Genomic DNA, 19,344 nt, shown 5'->3' on the forward strand with positions numbered 1-19,344 from the left:
ACAAGAATCATAGTCCATCTTGCAAAAATCATTTTCCAGACCGATACACAGGCTTTCTCAAGAGTATAGAGAATAGCCCAAGCTTCCATCTAATTTTTAGAATGAGTACTTAAGGAAGTAGAAAAGAAAAACTAAACAGGGCTTAAAGTTCCACTACTAGTAGCACCCATTCCTGTTGGACGTGGATTACTCCTTGAAAACCCATCTATATTGATTTTGAGGAAATCATTTGGGAGGGGAGACACTAACCTAAATGGTTCACTTTCTTGACTTGTTGAACTCTGGGACCAAACCTATTTTGTGAAGAAAGAGAAAAGCATTGATCCAAGTGATTAGCAATGTGGAGATCCAAATGAACATTTGACTGAGATAGCTCTTGTTTCGACAGACCACCCTCTCATGAAATCTCATTCATATTATAATCTTGCATGATCTTATCATAGCAAAGGTGATTATGAAATTGCTGGCCACTACTACATGGCATTAGTCAAGGAAAGCTAGAAGCCACAGGATTTTGTGTTGCCATACTTTGGGTTGGGATAGGTTAAATGAAATTGGGAGATCTTAAGAGTTCTCTCTCAAATTTTGAAAAGGTTCTGGAGGTTTTCCCTGAGAACTGTGAGAGCTTGAAAGCTGTAGGCCATATATATGCTCAACAAGGGCAGCGAGAGAAGGCTTTGGAAATTCTAAGAAAAGCAACTCGCATAGATCCACGTGATACTCATTCCTTTATTAAGATGGGTGAGTTATTGATATCATCAGACGCTAGTGCAGCCTTAGATTCTCTTAACACAACAAAGTATCTTCTGAAGAAGAGTAGAGAAGATGTACCCATTGAATTGTTAAAAAACATTGGGGTTCTTCATTTTGAGCGTGATGAACTAGAGTTGGCTCAACAAACTTTCATGGAGGCATTAGGAAATGAAGCTTGGGTTGAATTCATAAATAAAAGCCCCAGTATCAATTCTGAAGTTTTTCCTGTGTGTTTAAAGGATATGGAATTCTTCCATCGACTAGAAGAAGAAGGTGTTTCACTTGAGTTGCCGTGGGATAAAGTGACAACACTATTTAAATTGAGTTGCTTTTTAAATACTATTTAAATATAATTTAAAATACGAATTTATCCATGAGAAATCCAATGAATAGGTGCTCCTGCATCATAGACAGAGATGGTAATGCAAGGTATGATGTTACTGACTTTCCTCTTAGTGCCCTAGTCCATCGACTCATACATGATGTTGGTGTTTGAAAACGTTACCAGTTTTCAACTATCCTGATGAGAAAAAAAGACATCTAGGGGCAGCTAACTCCCATTTTCAACATGCCCATTCAGACACCAAGCCAACTATAAGGCTTGACCCATCTTCTACTTCAGGTTCTGCTAGACCTCGGCGGGTAGACCTCAGATTCAAATGATATCGTACCAGTGCAAAACATATCCCTAAATCTTATTAAGCATATACAACCCTTATTTCTCCTAAGAAATCATGAAATAACACAGACCTACGATAGCTAGATGTAGATCTATGAACCTCATAAGCTGAGTGAGGGCATTCTATGATAGCTCTTCAACATGAAAGGGGAAAAGCATTTGATTTATAATGTTGATTTCAACAACCCTCAAATATGCAGCAGTAAGAAAGTAATGACCCTGTAGTTGATCAGTGCCTAGTCCATTAGGCAAATTCATGGATCACAAACATACATATGAATATCTGAGACATATATGTATCTTCAGATATAGATCTATCTATCTAACTTGTAAATAGACATCTATGTTCAGTTTAAATCTCATTCTTACCTGATATCCTCCTCAATAAATCTGCAACCCTATTGATTTCTATGAAGCATTTACACAATTCCTTGAACTATCAGCAACAATGAAACAACATACAGTCTTAGGGGACTACAACTACAACCTAAACTCTTTGTTTAGAGATCGTAAAACATTGAAACTCAATGAGAATGGAGACAAGATTCAACTGAAACTTAATCATCTATTGCTCTTTGCATTATTTCCTTGAAATTATACAATCATATGCATGAAATGAAAGACATGAAACAACCTAACAGATCTGAACTATCTGTATTTATCTTCCTACTGCTGTTCATACAAGAAGAATATTGCTAAAGAATGTGGTCATAGTCATGGGAATGCATCAATCACTGGATCCAATCCCTGGTATCATAGTCATGAGCAGATTTCTTCTAAGGAACTGGAACCTACTGGTTTCTCAGTCACAAAAAATTGGAACCCTTACAATGTATCAAAGAAAGAAAGATATAGACACAAAAGAAATCCCAGATCTGATCTTTACTTGACAAGTGTCCACTTGAAAACCAATCTTCTGGCAACTGAAAACTTCTTCCTTCCTTCTCCCATCTTGATCTGATTTTGGTTTCATCATTACTGTTATTGATCTGAGAAATATCTCTGTTGAAATGATGAAACCTTGCTGAGTCATCAAAATATCTAAAAACCCGTTGAAATGCTTGGCAAAAATTGGGTTAAATTGAGTGAATGTGAGAAAAGTGAACTCCAACCGCATTCTTACCAAGTTTTACTGATCCTCTAACTAGATTTTTAGTTTTTTACCCATTCCATTGAGAAAGCCCCAAAATTCATGTTTCTGGCTATAGCTCAAACCAAGAAGCACCTGTGCAAAAATTGACTTCAGAAATATAAAATTTGGATTCTTATGATTCCAACGGTAAATGATAAGGCATATCTAGCCTCTCAAAAATGCCTGAAATCTTCATTTTAAAAATAGTCCCCTTCGTTTGAAAACTCAAACTTGCAACATTTGATTTTAAATTTTGGAAAATTTAAAATATTCTAAGGTTAGAACTTTATATTAAAATCCTTTCTGAGTTTTGAAAAACTTTCACGGGCATCCATTTTGCATAAAATGATTTAAAAAATACTTTTCATTGGCCTTCATAACTTTCCCTACCCTTTGAATCCGAGGTCAAACTTGGTTTGACCAACTTAATGACACTTGTTATTCATTGATTGGCTCCCCTATTCTGCATTACCTACCACGTCATCGAACACGGGACCCATTGCCACATGTCCTCTTCTCGCTAACTCGTTATGCTAAATCTCGTGCATTTTCTGCTTGGCGAGTTAGCGAGGACCACCGGATGTGCCACGTGGCACAATCTCATTTCAACCGATCCGATCTTGCCATATCACCTCCTGCTTGCTCAACCATCTGACACTTGGCACCACTTGATTTGTTGTCAAATTAGTAACGAGACTGACATTGTATTTTACATTGGCTTTTATTCCCGTCAGGCTTTGAAATTTTTTTGGCTAGTCGCTACCTCGCTAGCCAGAATTTCTCACCACTTTTTGATGGCAAGGTAGCGAGTCGCCGAATTTGTGACCTTTTTGGTAACTTACCTCCTTGTAGACATCATCAAGTTTTATTTGCGTTCCCATTCAAAATTGATTCTCATATCATCGGGGTCGACCTCATCACCAGTAGCTTCTAAAAGCCCCTTTCTCTAATTCACAATGCTTGTTGCTCAAGATATTATTTAAGGATTAAAAGATTTAAACCCACAGATAATGTGGGATAAAGACTCACTGCAGCTTTCCTTGGACTATGACATCTTTTCCTTGTTTGCTTGGGTTGCCGAATGTGGGGGATTCCATTTTTGTGCAGAAGCTCATTTCCTTTTGGCACAAACTCTCCTGCTCAAAAAACGTGGGCTCCCTACTCCCCTTGTGTGAGCTGGTCTACCTGAAAGATCCTTTATTCGTACGAAGCTTCCCACTCTATCTCTTCATACAAGATGTCATTCATCTGCAACTCCCCCTAGCTCACTGCAGGTTGCTTTCTCCTCAATATGGGCGGTTTAATGTTTCCTTGCTTGCCTCTGCTAAAAACCCTTTTACTAGCCGACTGCTCTATTTTTATGCTCTGCTTAATGCAGGCTCTTTAATTACTCTCCCCATTGGCATCCTTTGTTGGTAGCACCTCCTCTGCGGTCAATGCATATGTATGGGCAAAATTTGTGATGGTGTCTTCCCATTTTGCTGCGGCCATCTCAAACAATTCATTTTGTATGGCGCCTTTATCCTGCGTCCCCCTTTTTTTACCATGTTCTTTGCAATGCGTGAAGGGCTTATTAGGAGGCAAAGGTTTCTTATTTTATTTGCCTACGTGTTCACTATCCATCGATCTACTGCCCAATGTCCTCTATTATACGTGGGTTACTCTTCCATTCACTGGCGGATTTGCTTAACTTTTAGCGTGGGATTCCTTAGCATTCTTGCACTCATCTTGCTGAGGGTGACTTCTCTCCTACCTGCTGCTTGACGTGAGCTTCTTGTTTTTTAGAAACTTTACTCCTAAAGTAAATCAGCTTCTGATTGTCTTCATCCATTTGTTTCATTTTTTCTACAACCATTTTATGATATGATTTCATCTCGTACCTCAACCTCGTTCTCAAACACCCTGTGAACATACTCAAAATGCCTACATTTTGCAAACGTATCTACAAGACCAGTTAGAAATGGCTCTACCTTTCATATCTTGAAGAGAACTATCTCCCTCATATTCGTGTTCAGGTAGTGGCTTGACTTGATCTGCTGGAAGTGGTGTTTGAGATTTAGTGATAAAATATCACAAAGCAAAGATTCTAAAATTTGTGCCACATGTTATTGCAGTAAGAAAAGAGAGATAAAATAAGGAACTGAGCAAACTTTGACTTGTGAGTATCTCAAAATTCTTGATTGGAATGGATGCATCAATGTATTGTAGACCTGCAGTAGACGACCCTCATGAATATGTTTAGATGATTTAATGCCAACTCAATTAACATATCCATTTTATCTGTAACTTCATCCAAACTCTGCTCACCATTAGAGAACTTTGCAAATTGAATACTTGTCTGGCTCCATGTCTCTCTACACACATTATTTATCTTCAAAATATTTCGAATACAATGAAAAACTTATCAAACCGACTCATAACACTTTCTAGCTCGACACCTCCTCAATCTGATGGAATTTAGTTGGGCCCAAAAAGTGGGTCCAGTTTATCACCTTTTGCCCACTAGTCAAATTTGTGCTAGGAGGTTTGTTGTCTGGCCTTAAAAACTGACCCGAACAACTGACCAAGCTCTGAAACTTAGGATCTTTTTTCTCTTTGACATGTTCAACAGGCCTGCCAGATCTTGTTTCATGATGACATCAATGTCAAAAGATATTGACTGTCAAAATTACGTTCTCAGAAATACATGCAAGCAAACATGTCAGAAAAGACTAAATTGGGTTCAAAATCGGCTTCAAAAACTGGGTAAATTGACACATGGGAGGATGAAAATTGGGGCATTGGTTCTCTGTCATGAGGACATTATGAATATACGATTTGGGCTCATGAAAAATAACGAGGCGCATTTGGCAAGCGTTTGAAGTTGGCTACTCAGAATTGTAGGACAAGAGACAACAAAAAAGTGTTTTTTGCAAATGAAAAGGCCCTGGAAAAGTGTGCAAACGGATTCGTCAAGGTTTACAAACTGGCACACTTAAAGTATTTTCAAAGGACAACACAGGGGTACAATCCATTTGACTTGACCAATCACGGATCAGGAGATATGACGTCATGAACAGGGGTTCTGATCAATCTGTGAATACTGACACTAGTAAAACTTTTAGAAATTCCATTTGGAATCACATTTGAAAACTGATCAAACGGATTCGTCATAGGCTGAAAATTGAAATATAAGAAGTCTCTGATATCTACAATGCAACTCAAAAGGAATTTCAACATTTTGGTCAACTAGGTCAAAGTTATAGCACGCCAAACAGTGCTTTCCAGAATTAGGCACAAAGTGCAAAAGCATGACACATTTAAACTACCAACTTTGAGGGATTCAAAACCTAGTCAAACGAACTTGAAACAACTCAAAATCTAGAACATAGGTTCTCGAGTATGGGCACTAGACACTCCCAAAGTGGTGAATCACAAAACATTTTTGGGTGCAAAATATTCAAATGCAAACACAACCTCTTGTTGCTGTTTGACACTTGGGGTAAAATGCAAATTTGAAACTAGCTCAAAACAGGACTTTGCCAAATAGCTCAGAATGATGATTTATCTTCATAGAACAGGTAGACACACTAAAAGCAGGGTGTTAGAAACATTAAACACCTAAGGGGCCTCATAGGTAGAATCGGGTACACATGCAATTATGGGCATTCATAGGGCTTGATTTTCTCAAAATTTCAAATGGATGCTCAAAATGGGAATGCAATTTTGAGCGCCAACACATGAAACCATGGGACAAAAAAGAAAAAATGTTGGATTTAAAAGCTTTTATGATCAGTTATCAGGAGTATAAACGAGGTCTGCATGTCAGATTCGAATGAAGCCCTAAGATTCATTCAAAGCCCCCACACCAATATCGATATGGAGGCTTCGAGTGAAGCCCCTTGGGACCTTCATTCAAAGATTTGGCTTCATTTGAAGCCCCTAAAATTTAGCTTCCCCACTTTCCATCTGATTTCTTCATTATGGAAAGTGGGAACCATTATTGTGGCCCTACCCAGGAACAAAATTTTATCACCTAATTTTCCTTTTATTGACTTCATGATCTTTCTATGAAGCAAATAAAATAATAACTAACATTTTCTATGTTTCAAACTTCTATGTTGACTAAAAAACATCTGCTGAAATAACTTTATTTGGCAAATTCCATTAAAAAATTATAACCTTTTTGAACCTAGACTTATATTAGACATTTTATAAGTTACTCTAGATTAACATGTTTAAAAGTAACTACACATATCTAAATCTGTGCACTACATAAGTGTGCGATAAAAATATATATGTATATTTCAATCTATCTTGGCATATGTTCATAATCACTCGTATGAAAAGGAATGTATTCAAATATTTCAAGCTCATCTTTGTCATTTGGCTCCCCAAAAATGTGCATACAAGTAACAAAATATTATAGAAAGTCAAGTATTCAAACTATTTGCTAAATGTTACAAGAGAACGATAGATCGTTCATTGTTGAATATATAAAATATTTCATATACCACAGAATAACTATTTTATAAATGGAAACTTTCATACATGGGATGAAGCATTCTGGTTGTTTGAAAGTCTATTGGACATTGTGAGCTTGCATAAAAAATATCACAATAGTCCTTGAATGCTTGAATGTTCTTTTTTCACCTATAAGTAGCGGTGAATATAGAAATAATGAGACATTTTATTTAATCTACTATATGGATTTGAAGCAAACAAAATTATTATAGCAACTCAATGCAAAGGAAAATCAATATATTTAATTTAAAATAGTCTAAATGTGTTCATAAAAAAACTATAAATGATTATCCTTATTTAATTGATCTTTATATATTCCTAGTTTTTCAGCTAATGACCAGCCAAATGAAGCCCATAAAGACAACAAGACACAATTTATACCCAAATTAGCATTTTAGAATATTATGAGTGAACCACTTTTCTTTCTTTGTAGCCTATTTTATCTTGGAAATAGGATACCAAATCATGTTGTTATCCTTGATTTATAATCTTATCCTAGTTGATATTTTCTAACAAAAAATTCAATAATCTATTTAGATAACTGTTAGAATATGAAAAGATTAATAACCCAGAAAACTAGTGCAAAGAGTAAATATCTAAACTATGAATGCAGATGATACAAAATCAAAATAGCATCATAGAGTTAGTCTCCAAGAGAGTAATGCAAATGCTGGAAGCAAAATAGCATTAAGAGGATGCAAAAATAAGAGATGCAAATACAAGCCAGGTAGCATGCTTATATAGGCTAGGAAGAGGGAGGAGGTGGCAACACCAACCAATGAGGAGCAACCATCTATCGGACTAAAGATAGCAAAGTATCTTCCCAAGATAGCTAATGGATGCTCACATGTAGGAAGATGACATCTCACAACCATTCACGTAATAAGACATGCTTTATTAACCTAAGCGAGATTATTAAAAGTGTAGGAAAAACCTAGCAAAATAGGAAAAATAAAAAACTACACTAACACCCCCCCACAAACGAAGTTTAGGTGGATGTAGAAATGGGTCCCGGCAAGTCAAGCCTGATGAGGTACCCATGTACATAAAATTCCCCCAAAAGAGAGAGAAAAGAGACTCCCCAAAGAAAATTAGGACTCCAAGTGAGAGGAAGAGGCCCCCCCAAAAGATGTAGCATCCTGCACCTCCAGCAAAGCTTGCAAATTTTGTCCGATAGATCCACTTACATCAAACAATTTTTCTTCCCTTAGAAAAAGGGACAAGATCCCAAGTGTGGTTCCTCATCAAGGAACTATACTCTTCCTGCATAGCTGTATCCCACTCAAAAATACCAGAAGCCTCATGAAAGGACTGTGGATTTGAGGCAGTAGCAATGAAGATATCTTGAGCATCCTGGAATTGTGAATGAGTCTGCTTGGTGTCTAATGGATCCCCAACCCAATCACCTGCAAACTGCAAGGTCTGTCTAGCCCAAAGTGGACCAGAAGATGGAGAATCTAGAGGAGAATCATCAACCTGTGAATGATGACTAGGAGAGGAAGGAGGTGAGTCCTCTGAATCACTCTCTGCATCAAAAGTGGAGGTAGAAGACTGCTCAAGTGAATCTGACCCATCAGAAGATCTATCATGTATTCCAAGTGACTCCAATGTCAAAGTAGAAGGCAACCCTGTGACCATGCTCTGCTGGTTAAGCTGATGCAAGTAGTGGAAGTTAAGATGGCCAAACTGCTCATGCCATAATCTAATCACATCATTAGAGTGAGTGAGAAAAATAGTCAAAGGAGGATCAGGAACAAGGTGAGAAAACATATAGAGTCTTGACTGATGATCTGCTCTCCCAACTGCAATTGTAGAATCATTGTGCAACTCACGTATCTCCACTAAATCAGGAGTGAACTCAACTCGCTTGCCTAAACCTGTGTGAGTGATCTGGTGTCCCGATAGGAGATTAGTTGACAATGAGGGTACATAAGGAACATCATGGAATGTGCCATCCCCCACATCAACAGAACCTCTCCCACACACCTCAATACGAGTGTTGTCACCCATCAACATAGAAGGCATAGTACATTGCTCCAAGGATGCAATTTCTTCCTTAGATGAAGCCATGTGGTGTGAAGCAACCGAATCAAGAACCCAAGTGGATGGTGAGGAAGCAATTGCAAAAAGGGCCTTGCCCTTTCCTTTCCCCTTGCTGTTTTCTTTTTCTTTGTTAGACCCTTCATTAGAACTTTGTTTGATAGACTCAGGAAAATGATATTATTCTTCTCAAGAATGTATGTCAAGTGATCAAGTTGTTTTTGCAAACATTTATGTTCATCATGACCAGGTCTTTTACAATAAGCACATTTGACCTTTTCTTTCTTAGGTTTATCGCCCTTGGAAGATGGTGTATCAATAGTTGCTTTTGAAGAAACTGGCATCTGATCCTTCTTCTCCTCGCTATTCTTTTGTTTCTTGTCCTTACTATTGTTGTTACTACTTTGTCCTTGTTGTTCTTTTGTGCCTTGGTTGGCAGCCAAGACATGTGACTTAGAGGACTTAAGAATGCCCATCTGGATTAGCTTGTCCTGTTCTCGAGTGAGATTGATAGCAAAATCATCTAAAGATGGCATGGTGAATTGAGTACCAAGTGCACCCTTAGTAGCATAGAAGGTAGAGACAAACACAGAATATTCTGAACTTAGCTTAGAGAGAATACTAAGAATCAGTTGGTCATCTTTCTTTTCAATTCCACATTGTTTTAACTGCAGCCTTAGTGATTTCAATTTGGTGAAGAAATCTTGGATTGTGTTGAAATTGCCTGGACTCAAACTTATTAATTCATTTTCCAACATATGACCCCTCATTGAATCTTGTGTGCCAAATAGTGTTTCTAGCTTTGTCCATACTTCATTTGGTGTATCCAAAGACTCAATGTGAAATAGCAAGTCAGGAGAAACAGACAAACACAATGTTCCAAATGCCTCATCACATTTGTTAAACCACTTAGGCTTATCTTCATCTTTAGCAGGTTCAGTTTCAAGTCCCATAGTTATCCTATTTAATCCAGCTTTCCTTAAGTGAATTGTCATGCGTGATTTCCACTCAAAGTAATTGTATGGAGTTAGGATGGGCATATTTTTTTGATCCATGATGAAGAAATGCAAAGAAATGCTAAAAAGAAGAGAACCCAGCCACGACAATGCCCCCCACTTTTTACTCAATCAAAGAACACCCCCCAAAGAAATATGATTTGGCACTTTATTTTAGTGCATTTACAATTACCACTAGAAAGAGATATTTAGTGGTCTTGATTTCAATGCATTACAAACCCTCATGAAGAGCATATGCTAAAAGTGAAACTTGGGCACAATAATCAATAAAAAAAATAGCACCACTGCGATCTACTCAAAAAAATGCACTTTCAAAAAAAAAATCGCCTCGATACGAGGTCGTATGAGAAAGTTATGATGCTCTGAAATTTCCAAAACGAGAACTGTGCACAGTCACGGCTGAGAATCTGCAATTTCTGAAAAATTCATGTATGAAAATCAAAAACTAACTCCATTAGTGGATAGAGCACAAAAAAATAGCCAAGTTCATAACAAGAATCATCAAAATCGGAGTTCGTATGAGCAAGAACGAGACATTTGAAAACTGCATTCAAATCTGCGGCTGCCAATGGAGAGGGGTATGGCTGTAGCTTTGCATGCTCGATTCTGAAAAATATACAATTTGCATGCAAAATCTAAAAGATACCCAGATGGTTTTTCTTGGCTGTGAACAAAACCCAGAAAGCGTTTTTCTTGCTGATGAACAGAAGATGTTGCTGTAGTGTAAATCAGACGCCTTTAATAGTAAAAAACGGCTCCAAAAATCAGAAAACGACCCCAGCAATCAAAATATGACATGCAAATGCTGGATCAGCTTCTTAAGTCCATCAATGGCATGCTGGAACCTGCAAAACTGATTGAAAACTCCAAATATGCAAGTTGGTTGTCAAATTTGAGATTGAAACCCCAGAGAAAAACTGTTTTTGTCAAAAATTTTCTGATTCTCAAGATCATCCAAAGATCCAAGAGAAGAGCATACTTTGTTTTTCAAAAAACTGCAATAAAGTTTATTTGCCCCCCCCGAATCTCTCAAATAAGGAAGCTAAAATCTACTCTTGCACATAGAAAAGCTCTGATACCATGTTATCATCTGAAAAGATTAATAACCCAGAAAACTAGTGCAAAGAGTATATATCTAAACTATGAATGCAGATGATACAAAATCAAAATAGCATCATAGAGTTAGTCTCCAAGAGAGTAATGCAAATGCTGGAAGCAAAATAGCATTAAGAGGATGCAAAAATAAGAGATGCAAATACAAGCCAGGTAGCATGCTTATATAGGCTAGGAAGAGGGAGGAGGTGGCAACACCAACCAATGAGGAGCAACCATCTATCGGACTAAAGATAGCAAAGTATCTTCCCAAGATAGCTAATGGATGCTCACATGTAGGAAGATGACATCTCACAACCATTCACATAATAAGACATGCTTTATTAACCTAAGCGAGATTATTAAAAGTGTAGGAAAAACTTAGCAAAATAGGAAAAATAAAAAACTACACTAACAATAACTTGTCTTTTATAGTGTTAACCATTCTCCAAAAATACATATTTTTTTCTAAAAATATCTTCGAACTCAATGGAAAGCTCATGATTCAACTACCTCTTGTCTCCTATTGAGGTATTTTGGGGATGATATAATAAATAATTCATTCCATCCTACATTGGTAATACTTCTTATTTGGTGAATACATCATTTCATCAAAAAGACTCTTTGTGTGGTGAACCTTTAGTATTTTACCTATACAGTAGATGGATCAGAAGCAACACCATATTTAAATAAACTAAATATCTCGAGAAACATATATGTATATATGTAATAATGTAAATCAAATCAATCTGGAATATTTTCAAGATATAAGTTAAATTCTCATGGATCATTTAGAAGTCATATGTCCCAAAAATCTTCAAGTGGGTTACAATTTCTTATTTTTGAAAAATAAATCAAATATTGAATAAATTTGAACCTAAGATTTATCTAAAATAATTTTAAGATATATATTCAATAAAATAAAATAAAATAAAAGATAATAGAACTATATCATTGAACATAAGAGGAACAAAATTTCATCACTTGATTTTCTTTTTGTTGACTTCAAAATCTTTCTGTGAAACAAATAAAAAACAAATAACATTTTCTATGTTTCAAACTTCTATATTGACTACAAAACATGTTCTCAGATAACCTTATTTGGTGAATTCAATTTAAAAGATTAGAACCATTTTCAACATAAACTTATACTAGATTTTCAACAATTTTCAAACTTCTATTTTGACTACAAAAGATCTCTTGGAATATAGATCATCCATTGTTGAATATGTAAAATATTTCATATACCATACTATTTAATCTTGCCATGCTATTTGAACAACTACATGACACTAAAAAAGCAAATCTTTTGTATAGGATAATATTGTTCAAGTTTCCTGATTATGTGGATGCATATCTACAACTTGCAACCATGGCCCAGGCTCAAAATGAGATCCAACTAAGCCTAGAATTTTTTGGGGAGGCACTTAAGGTGGATAAAACCTTAGTAAATGTGATTACCATGCTTGGCAACCTGGAACTGAAAACAGATGACTGGCTTAAAGGAAAAGAAACAATTAAAACTGCACAAAATGTATCAGATGGTAAGGATGCTTATGTTGACATTTCTCTTGGAAAATGGAATTATTTTGTAGCTCCATGCAATGAGAAGAAGGATCCAGATGCAGAGGGAATACATCTCAATAAGGCTAGGGAACTGTATTGTAAAGTGTTGGCTCAGAGACCTAGAAATGTCTATTCTGCAAATGGGGTAGGCATTGTGCTAGCCGAAAGGGGTCATTTTGATATTGCAAAGGAAATTTTCACACAGGTTCCAGAAGCTGCACCAAGAAACATCTTTGTTTAGATGCCTAATGTGTGGGTAAATCTAGCACATGTTTACTTTGCACAAGGACAGTTTGGGCTTGCAGTGAAAATGTATCAAAATTGTTTGAGGAAATTCTATTTTGGCACTGACACCCAAATTTTATTATATTTAGCTCGATCACATTATGAAGCAGAACAGTGGCAAGATTGTAAAAGAACATTATTAAGAGTAGTACATTTGGCACCCTCAAATTACATGTTACGCTTTGATGTTGGTGTTGCCATGCAGAAGTTTTCAACTTCAACACTTCAAAAGCAAAAACATACTGCTGATGAGGTTCGTCAAGTAGTGTTTGAATTAAAGAATGCGCTCCATGTGTTTAGCCAACTTTCAGTAGTGCCAAGCCTTCATACACATGGTAGGTTTCAAGGATTAATACAGACCGCCCATGTTGCAACCCTATATGATTGCTTTCACAACCTGCCATCTTCGTGCATTTTTTCTATATGTATGCTAATTTGAGTTAAGGAACTGTTAGGATATGTAATTGTATGATTTGATCATGAGCAAAACTTTGTGGAATAATGCAATATGATACAAGAAACAAGGAATATGCACTATGTTTCAATGAATTTTTAAAAATGTCAAGGTTGATTTTGCAAGATGAGCATCATAAAACTTTACAAAATTATGAAGACAAGGCAGATTTTGTGTTGCTGAACAAGAAATCATATTTCTGATTGAAGTATTGACATAAAAAGTTTAGTAACTATCCTAGAAAGTAATCTTGACGAAAGAGAGCATATTCTTAAAGTAGTGGCTTGGTAGAAATCCATTAAAAGTGTACATTAAAAAACACAATACAGCCTGAATATGTCAGTATATGGCATAGAGTTTTACATGGCATTCCTGGGATAAATAGAATAGTAGTCAAGCCCTATTCAAGAATGAAAAAGCTTTTTATTTTCCAAGGAGAGGACTTCTATCAAGACGAATCATTAAATGTGGAGTGCACTTTGTAACAGATGAAAGTTGTGAAAGGGGTGTAGAAGATGCTCACTTTTTTCTTGAAGAGTAACAAGTAGTTGGTGTTGTTGTTTCTATTAGTGTGAATTATGCAAAGTAGCCAATTGCATTTGATAAGAAACTCAGTGTCAATTTAGATGACATCCATTTCAAAGGAAGAAGACCTGATAAAGATAAGGCTCTTCAAGCCCTAAGGAGATCAGAAGTGTTCAAAATTCTAGAACCCTACACAGTTGAGAGAAGACAGAGTGTGCAGAGTTTCCCCTAATAGTTGAGATCGTGAACATAATCCAAATAGGTAGTTCATGGAAAGTCGCATAGTATGAGTGAAGAATCTAATGAGATGATACACTGCATATCATAAAAAGTGGAAAAAAAACCCCCCAAAAAAACTTTAAAATACCATGTGATCAGAGCATGAAGGAGGTGGAAAGAACAAGAGCTAAAAGAAAAGGGTGATGAAATTCAGGAAAGCACAAATGGAAGTCTACAATCATAGCAATAAGTCACAACAAAGTTTTATTACAATGTTCTACAATCAAACGCACCCGTCAATGATTTGTAGCAGATGTGCCCTTGTGCCCTTTTCGATGGAGACCAAACTTTTTTGCTTCCTTTGTGCCAATGTTGATGGAGACTAAACTCACAGCTTCCCTCGCACCAATGTTGATGGAGATCGGACTAGCAGCTTTGCCAAATGAAATGTGAATTACATTTTTGCCCTTTTTTTTGTTTTATGCTACCGTGTGTGTCACAATTTTGACACAATTAATTGGCCACAATTGCGACCAACACGAGAATGTTATTAAAAAAAAACAAAAAATTTATTTATAATGTGACCAACCAACCCATTTAAAAAACTTGGTCGCAATGTTTGGTCGCGATTTAGGGTGAAATGCACTAGTTAGTAGTGGAACCAAATTATAGTATGCATGGACTAACTCAGAAAGTACAAACTTAGTTTTGCAAAATGAAATTTAGACGCCTCTCTAGCCTTGGAAACTCACTTATATAGTGTGATGCAGGAGCATCTTGGGTGTAAGAGCAATCTTGCAAAACCCAAAAAATATTTACTTTTCAGTCTTTTATTTTTTAATAAGGACTAGTAAATAGGGTGGTTACTATTTATGGGAGCTTGCTATTTTTAGTAAGTTTGTCATATGAGCTCAGAATGTTTTGATTTTCTACATGAATGTTCATTTTATAATTTTAAGCCTACCATAAAAATCTTATTGCTCCATCTTAAGTATTGGAGAATTTATTGCAGATTTTTGTTGAAAAAATTTGCAGAAAAATCTTTAGGCTCACCGTTGGAGGCCTTAGAATGCCTAGATGATGTTTGGAAACTCGATGGGATGGCGCTTGCATGGTTCCAAGCCTATAGATCATGGGCCAACATTTCCAAAAAGTGGTTATAATAGCCAATCAGAACATAAAGATCATGAGTTTAAGTTTAGTTTTTGTGGAAGCTATTTCCATACCACATGTTTTTAGCCATGATTTTCAAAATGCACATTGTAAACAAACCTAAACATAATGAATTAAGATGATTATTAATTTTTATTAGATATTTAATCTCAGTCCTAATTATTTCATTTTAAAACTTAATTTAATACCTAATTATTATTTTTTGATCTAGTTAATAAAAAATAAATTAAAATACTTAAATTAAAGGTTGGCCTTACGCTTCAATATTTTCACGTTCTTCGCTTACCATGCATTTTATTTCATTTATTTAATGGTGTTTTACATGTTTATTGCTTAGGGATGAGGGGAAAGTATTGGCGAATGTGGTGAATCAAGTATTGAAAGGATTGAAGGATAGGCAATTAGACGTCGCTAATTATCCTATGTGTAGTGCTAAATATCCCAGGCATTTCAACGAAGCTAACAAAGACCCTCACAAAATTGCACTTAAATTGTAATGCCCTACCAAGGGATCCAAAAGAATTAACCTAAAGTTTTACTAAGTTTGGTAACATTTGTTTTTTGAAGTAAGAAAGGATAACATGCACATCAAACACATAGTAGCAGAAGCAATACCATACAATCAACTACAAACATACATAACAGGTTATATTTCTTAAGGATCCCATGACATTGAATTACATTTAAATTTAAATAAAGCTAACTCTATCAACTACCACATCCATATGAAAGAATAATGAAAAGTCCAAAGTCCATAATATACATTTGTTCTGAATGCCTCTTGGCAAATTAAAAATTCAGAATGTTCAATCATCCACTGTACATGTGACAGGGTATGAAAGGCTAAAATAATATACATATGAAGAAATATAAATACAAAATCCTCCTCGAATCTATAATACAAGTACAATACAATAAATGAAACCATCCATCATACACGATACATCCATCCATCATAAAAGATATAAACATCCAACATAAAATACAACTATCCATCATAAAACACATTTAACTAAGTGTGTGTTTCCTCCCAACTGTCAATAGCATCATAAGACCACCATGGGCCCTAGCCATCCCCCATGCATTACATCCCAAGCCACCGATTAGATCATTAGTACTATCATAATAGGGACATCACTCCTTAAACATGCTACAACATACATATAAAGAAATCTAACATACTAGAATAAAACATAAGGTGATCCTACAAAGTAGATAACATCACCTATCACATGCTAATCATCAATATAAGGAGATGTTTCTATAAATAACATAATCTAAACATGATAAACAAGTGTCCCAAGAAGCTCCAACCATGGCGACTATGGATGGATCTCAATGGTAAGAGTAAAGAGCACTACCACTTGACCGCGTGGAACCTAAATGGCCCACTCCCACCATGTTGAGGAAATAGTCTCAAGTCCCAAATAGGATATTAAATCGAATAAAAAAAATACTCTCTAAGTCTAGGAAATCCTAAAAGCAATCTAACTCAAAGGTTCTAAGATAGGTCGACATCTAATTTCCTGAGGCACACAAGACATGTAGGAAACTTACTATGTAAGTGGGCAAGTGTCATCACATTAATCATGCTCAGAGTTATCCAAGTAGTCCCTTAGGACTCCTAGGTCCCTAGTGATCCCACTATAGCCACTAGTATCTTCTCGTACTGACAAGGCATACTACAGAATGCAAGGTTGCAACCAAGCATTCTCTCTACTCCCATCCTAGTCTATACTAGCACTTGAGGATGGGAGAGAACATATTAGGTTCATTTTAATCCCCATTTAGTGTAATGTTTTCACTTATTGAAATAACTTACAATGGGTTACCCCTAGGACCACTTAGGACACCTGACCCCCATTGCAAGCCACTTCCTGATACTACAAGTAGATAACCTACCCTAGGCTCATAACATCACAAATCAAGAATCATATAAAAATCACCTCAACCCTATGCAACCAATTGGAAAGAATCAAAAGATAATCATAATAATCACATCAATTTTCAACGAGCAATTGAATATCGTTAAAGATAAATCACAATATCCATTGGTTCTCAACAAGCAACTGGAAAGAATCTCAAAATAAATCACAATACCCATTGGTTCTCAATGACAATTGGAAGGCATCCCAAAATATTATTGATCAAAGACTCCAAAATGGTCAAGTAAAACATGTCACAACATGACATCATCAAGAACAAAGAAAACACTTCAATCCCATCAAGGTGACTGGAAAGCGACCCAAGTATAATTGATTGAGGACTCAAAAAAATGGTTAAGTTTGATATCTCATAGCATAAATCTTGCCATCCCACAAGGCACTAAAAATAGTAATCAACAATAAAAACACACTCAACATAGAGCATACCATCACATACCATGGTTAAATAAAAATAATCAAGATCAAGATCAACATCAACATGACATCACAAACACATAACCCCCGAGCCTCTAGTAACAACCTAAGACTGGTCAACATCTAATCAACCCAAGAGCCCCCTTAAGCATATACAGTACATAGAAAACATGATAGTTTGATAGTTTGGTTTAAGTTGAAACCATATTGCTGAGTTAATGTAAGGTTCTTTCAGTTTTCATTTTGAAGGTACGTTACAGGTAAAAGATTATCAGTTAACCCTTATATGTTAACCCATTAATCTCCTTGAATAAGATATAAAGAAAATTACCCTCCCATTATCAAGTCAATTTCCTTAAAGAATAATCTAAGAATAAACATATATTTATCAAAGTTATAAGAGTAATCCATTATTGATTTTAAGTTATAATTTTATTAAAATCGATATTACTAATTATTTTTTTAACAACAATAATAAAATTTACAACTTCAGCAACTAAATCTCATAATTAATAAATCTTGATTAAATCAAGTTTATTAAATTAATTAATAATAATAATAAAACGACTATATTACATTAATTAATAATTTATTTAATTATTAAACATTAATATAATTTAATAATAAAATTAATAATAACAATATAAATTATTAATAATTAATAATATAAATTTAATATAATTTAAACTCAATAAAATTTACAAAGGATTTAGATTTATTCAAATTCAATAACATATATTAAAATAAATAAATAAAAGCATTTCAAAAAAAATAAAAATAATGCAAGGTGTATGCGATTAATATCGCAGTCCCAAAAGGGACGACCACTAGTCAGCCCGCTGCCCAAGGGCAGCCGTTGCCTCAGCAGCTGCTCCCTTGGTAGCTGCACGAGGTGGTAAGAAGGTGGTGCAGGGGTAAACCCCACTCACCCTCCCTCCCCCTCCCCCTTTTTAAATATTAATTGTTCTCTTTTTGTATAAGTAATTTAATTTATATTTTAATATAATTTTTCCACCCGCCCCCCCCCCCCCTTTTTAATATTAATTGTTTTTTGTATAATTAATTTAATTTTTATTTTAATATAAATTTTCCAAAACAACCCCCCCCCCCCCATATTTTTAAAGTATAATTTTTTTAATAATAGTTTCAAAATTACTCTGATAGAGAAAACATGACCAACATGTCAAACTTCCTCATTAAATTTTCTTTCTAATTTCAAAACCCTCTCCGATATACAATTTAATTTTGCAAAATTATTAGACGAGGATTCTAGGATGTTTCCAATCTCTACATATTTAGAAGATTTAACATGCATAATAAAAATTTACTATATTGAAACACTCATCACAAATAATCATTTCACAGACACGAAGAAGACAAGAAGAGAAATTGTGTAATTAAATTGTGCAAATGATCATAAGCGTCTACCTGGACACTAATGCTAATCGCTATGCGCAAGAAGATTGAAGAGAAATCCCTCCTCTTAGAACCCTTTCCTTCTTGAAAATTTCTTCCTTCTCCAAAATTTCACTCCCAATATTTGTGTC

General features: G+C 35.5%; 1 pseudogene; it reads left to right on the forward strand.

The window, feature by feature from the left end:
• Window positions 1-13,505, forward strand: part of LOC149540688 (protein CTR9 homolog pseudogene) — a 67,256-nt pseudogene extending 53,751 nt beyond the window's left edge.
• The last annotated feature ends 5,839 nt before the right edge of the window (window positions 13,506-19,344 follow it).

This window comes from Cupressus sempervirens, chromosome 9, assembly GCF_028749045.1.
Source record: "Cupressus sempervirens isolate cs-2001-9-10 chromosome 9, ASM2874904v1, whole genome shotgun sequence".
Classification (NCBI taxonomy): domain Eukaryota; kingdom Viridiplantae; phylum Streptophyta; class Pinopsida; order Cupressales; family Cupressaceae; genus Cupressus; species Cupressus sempervirens.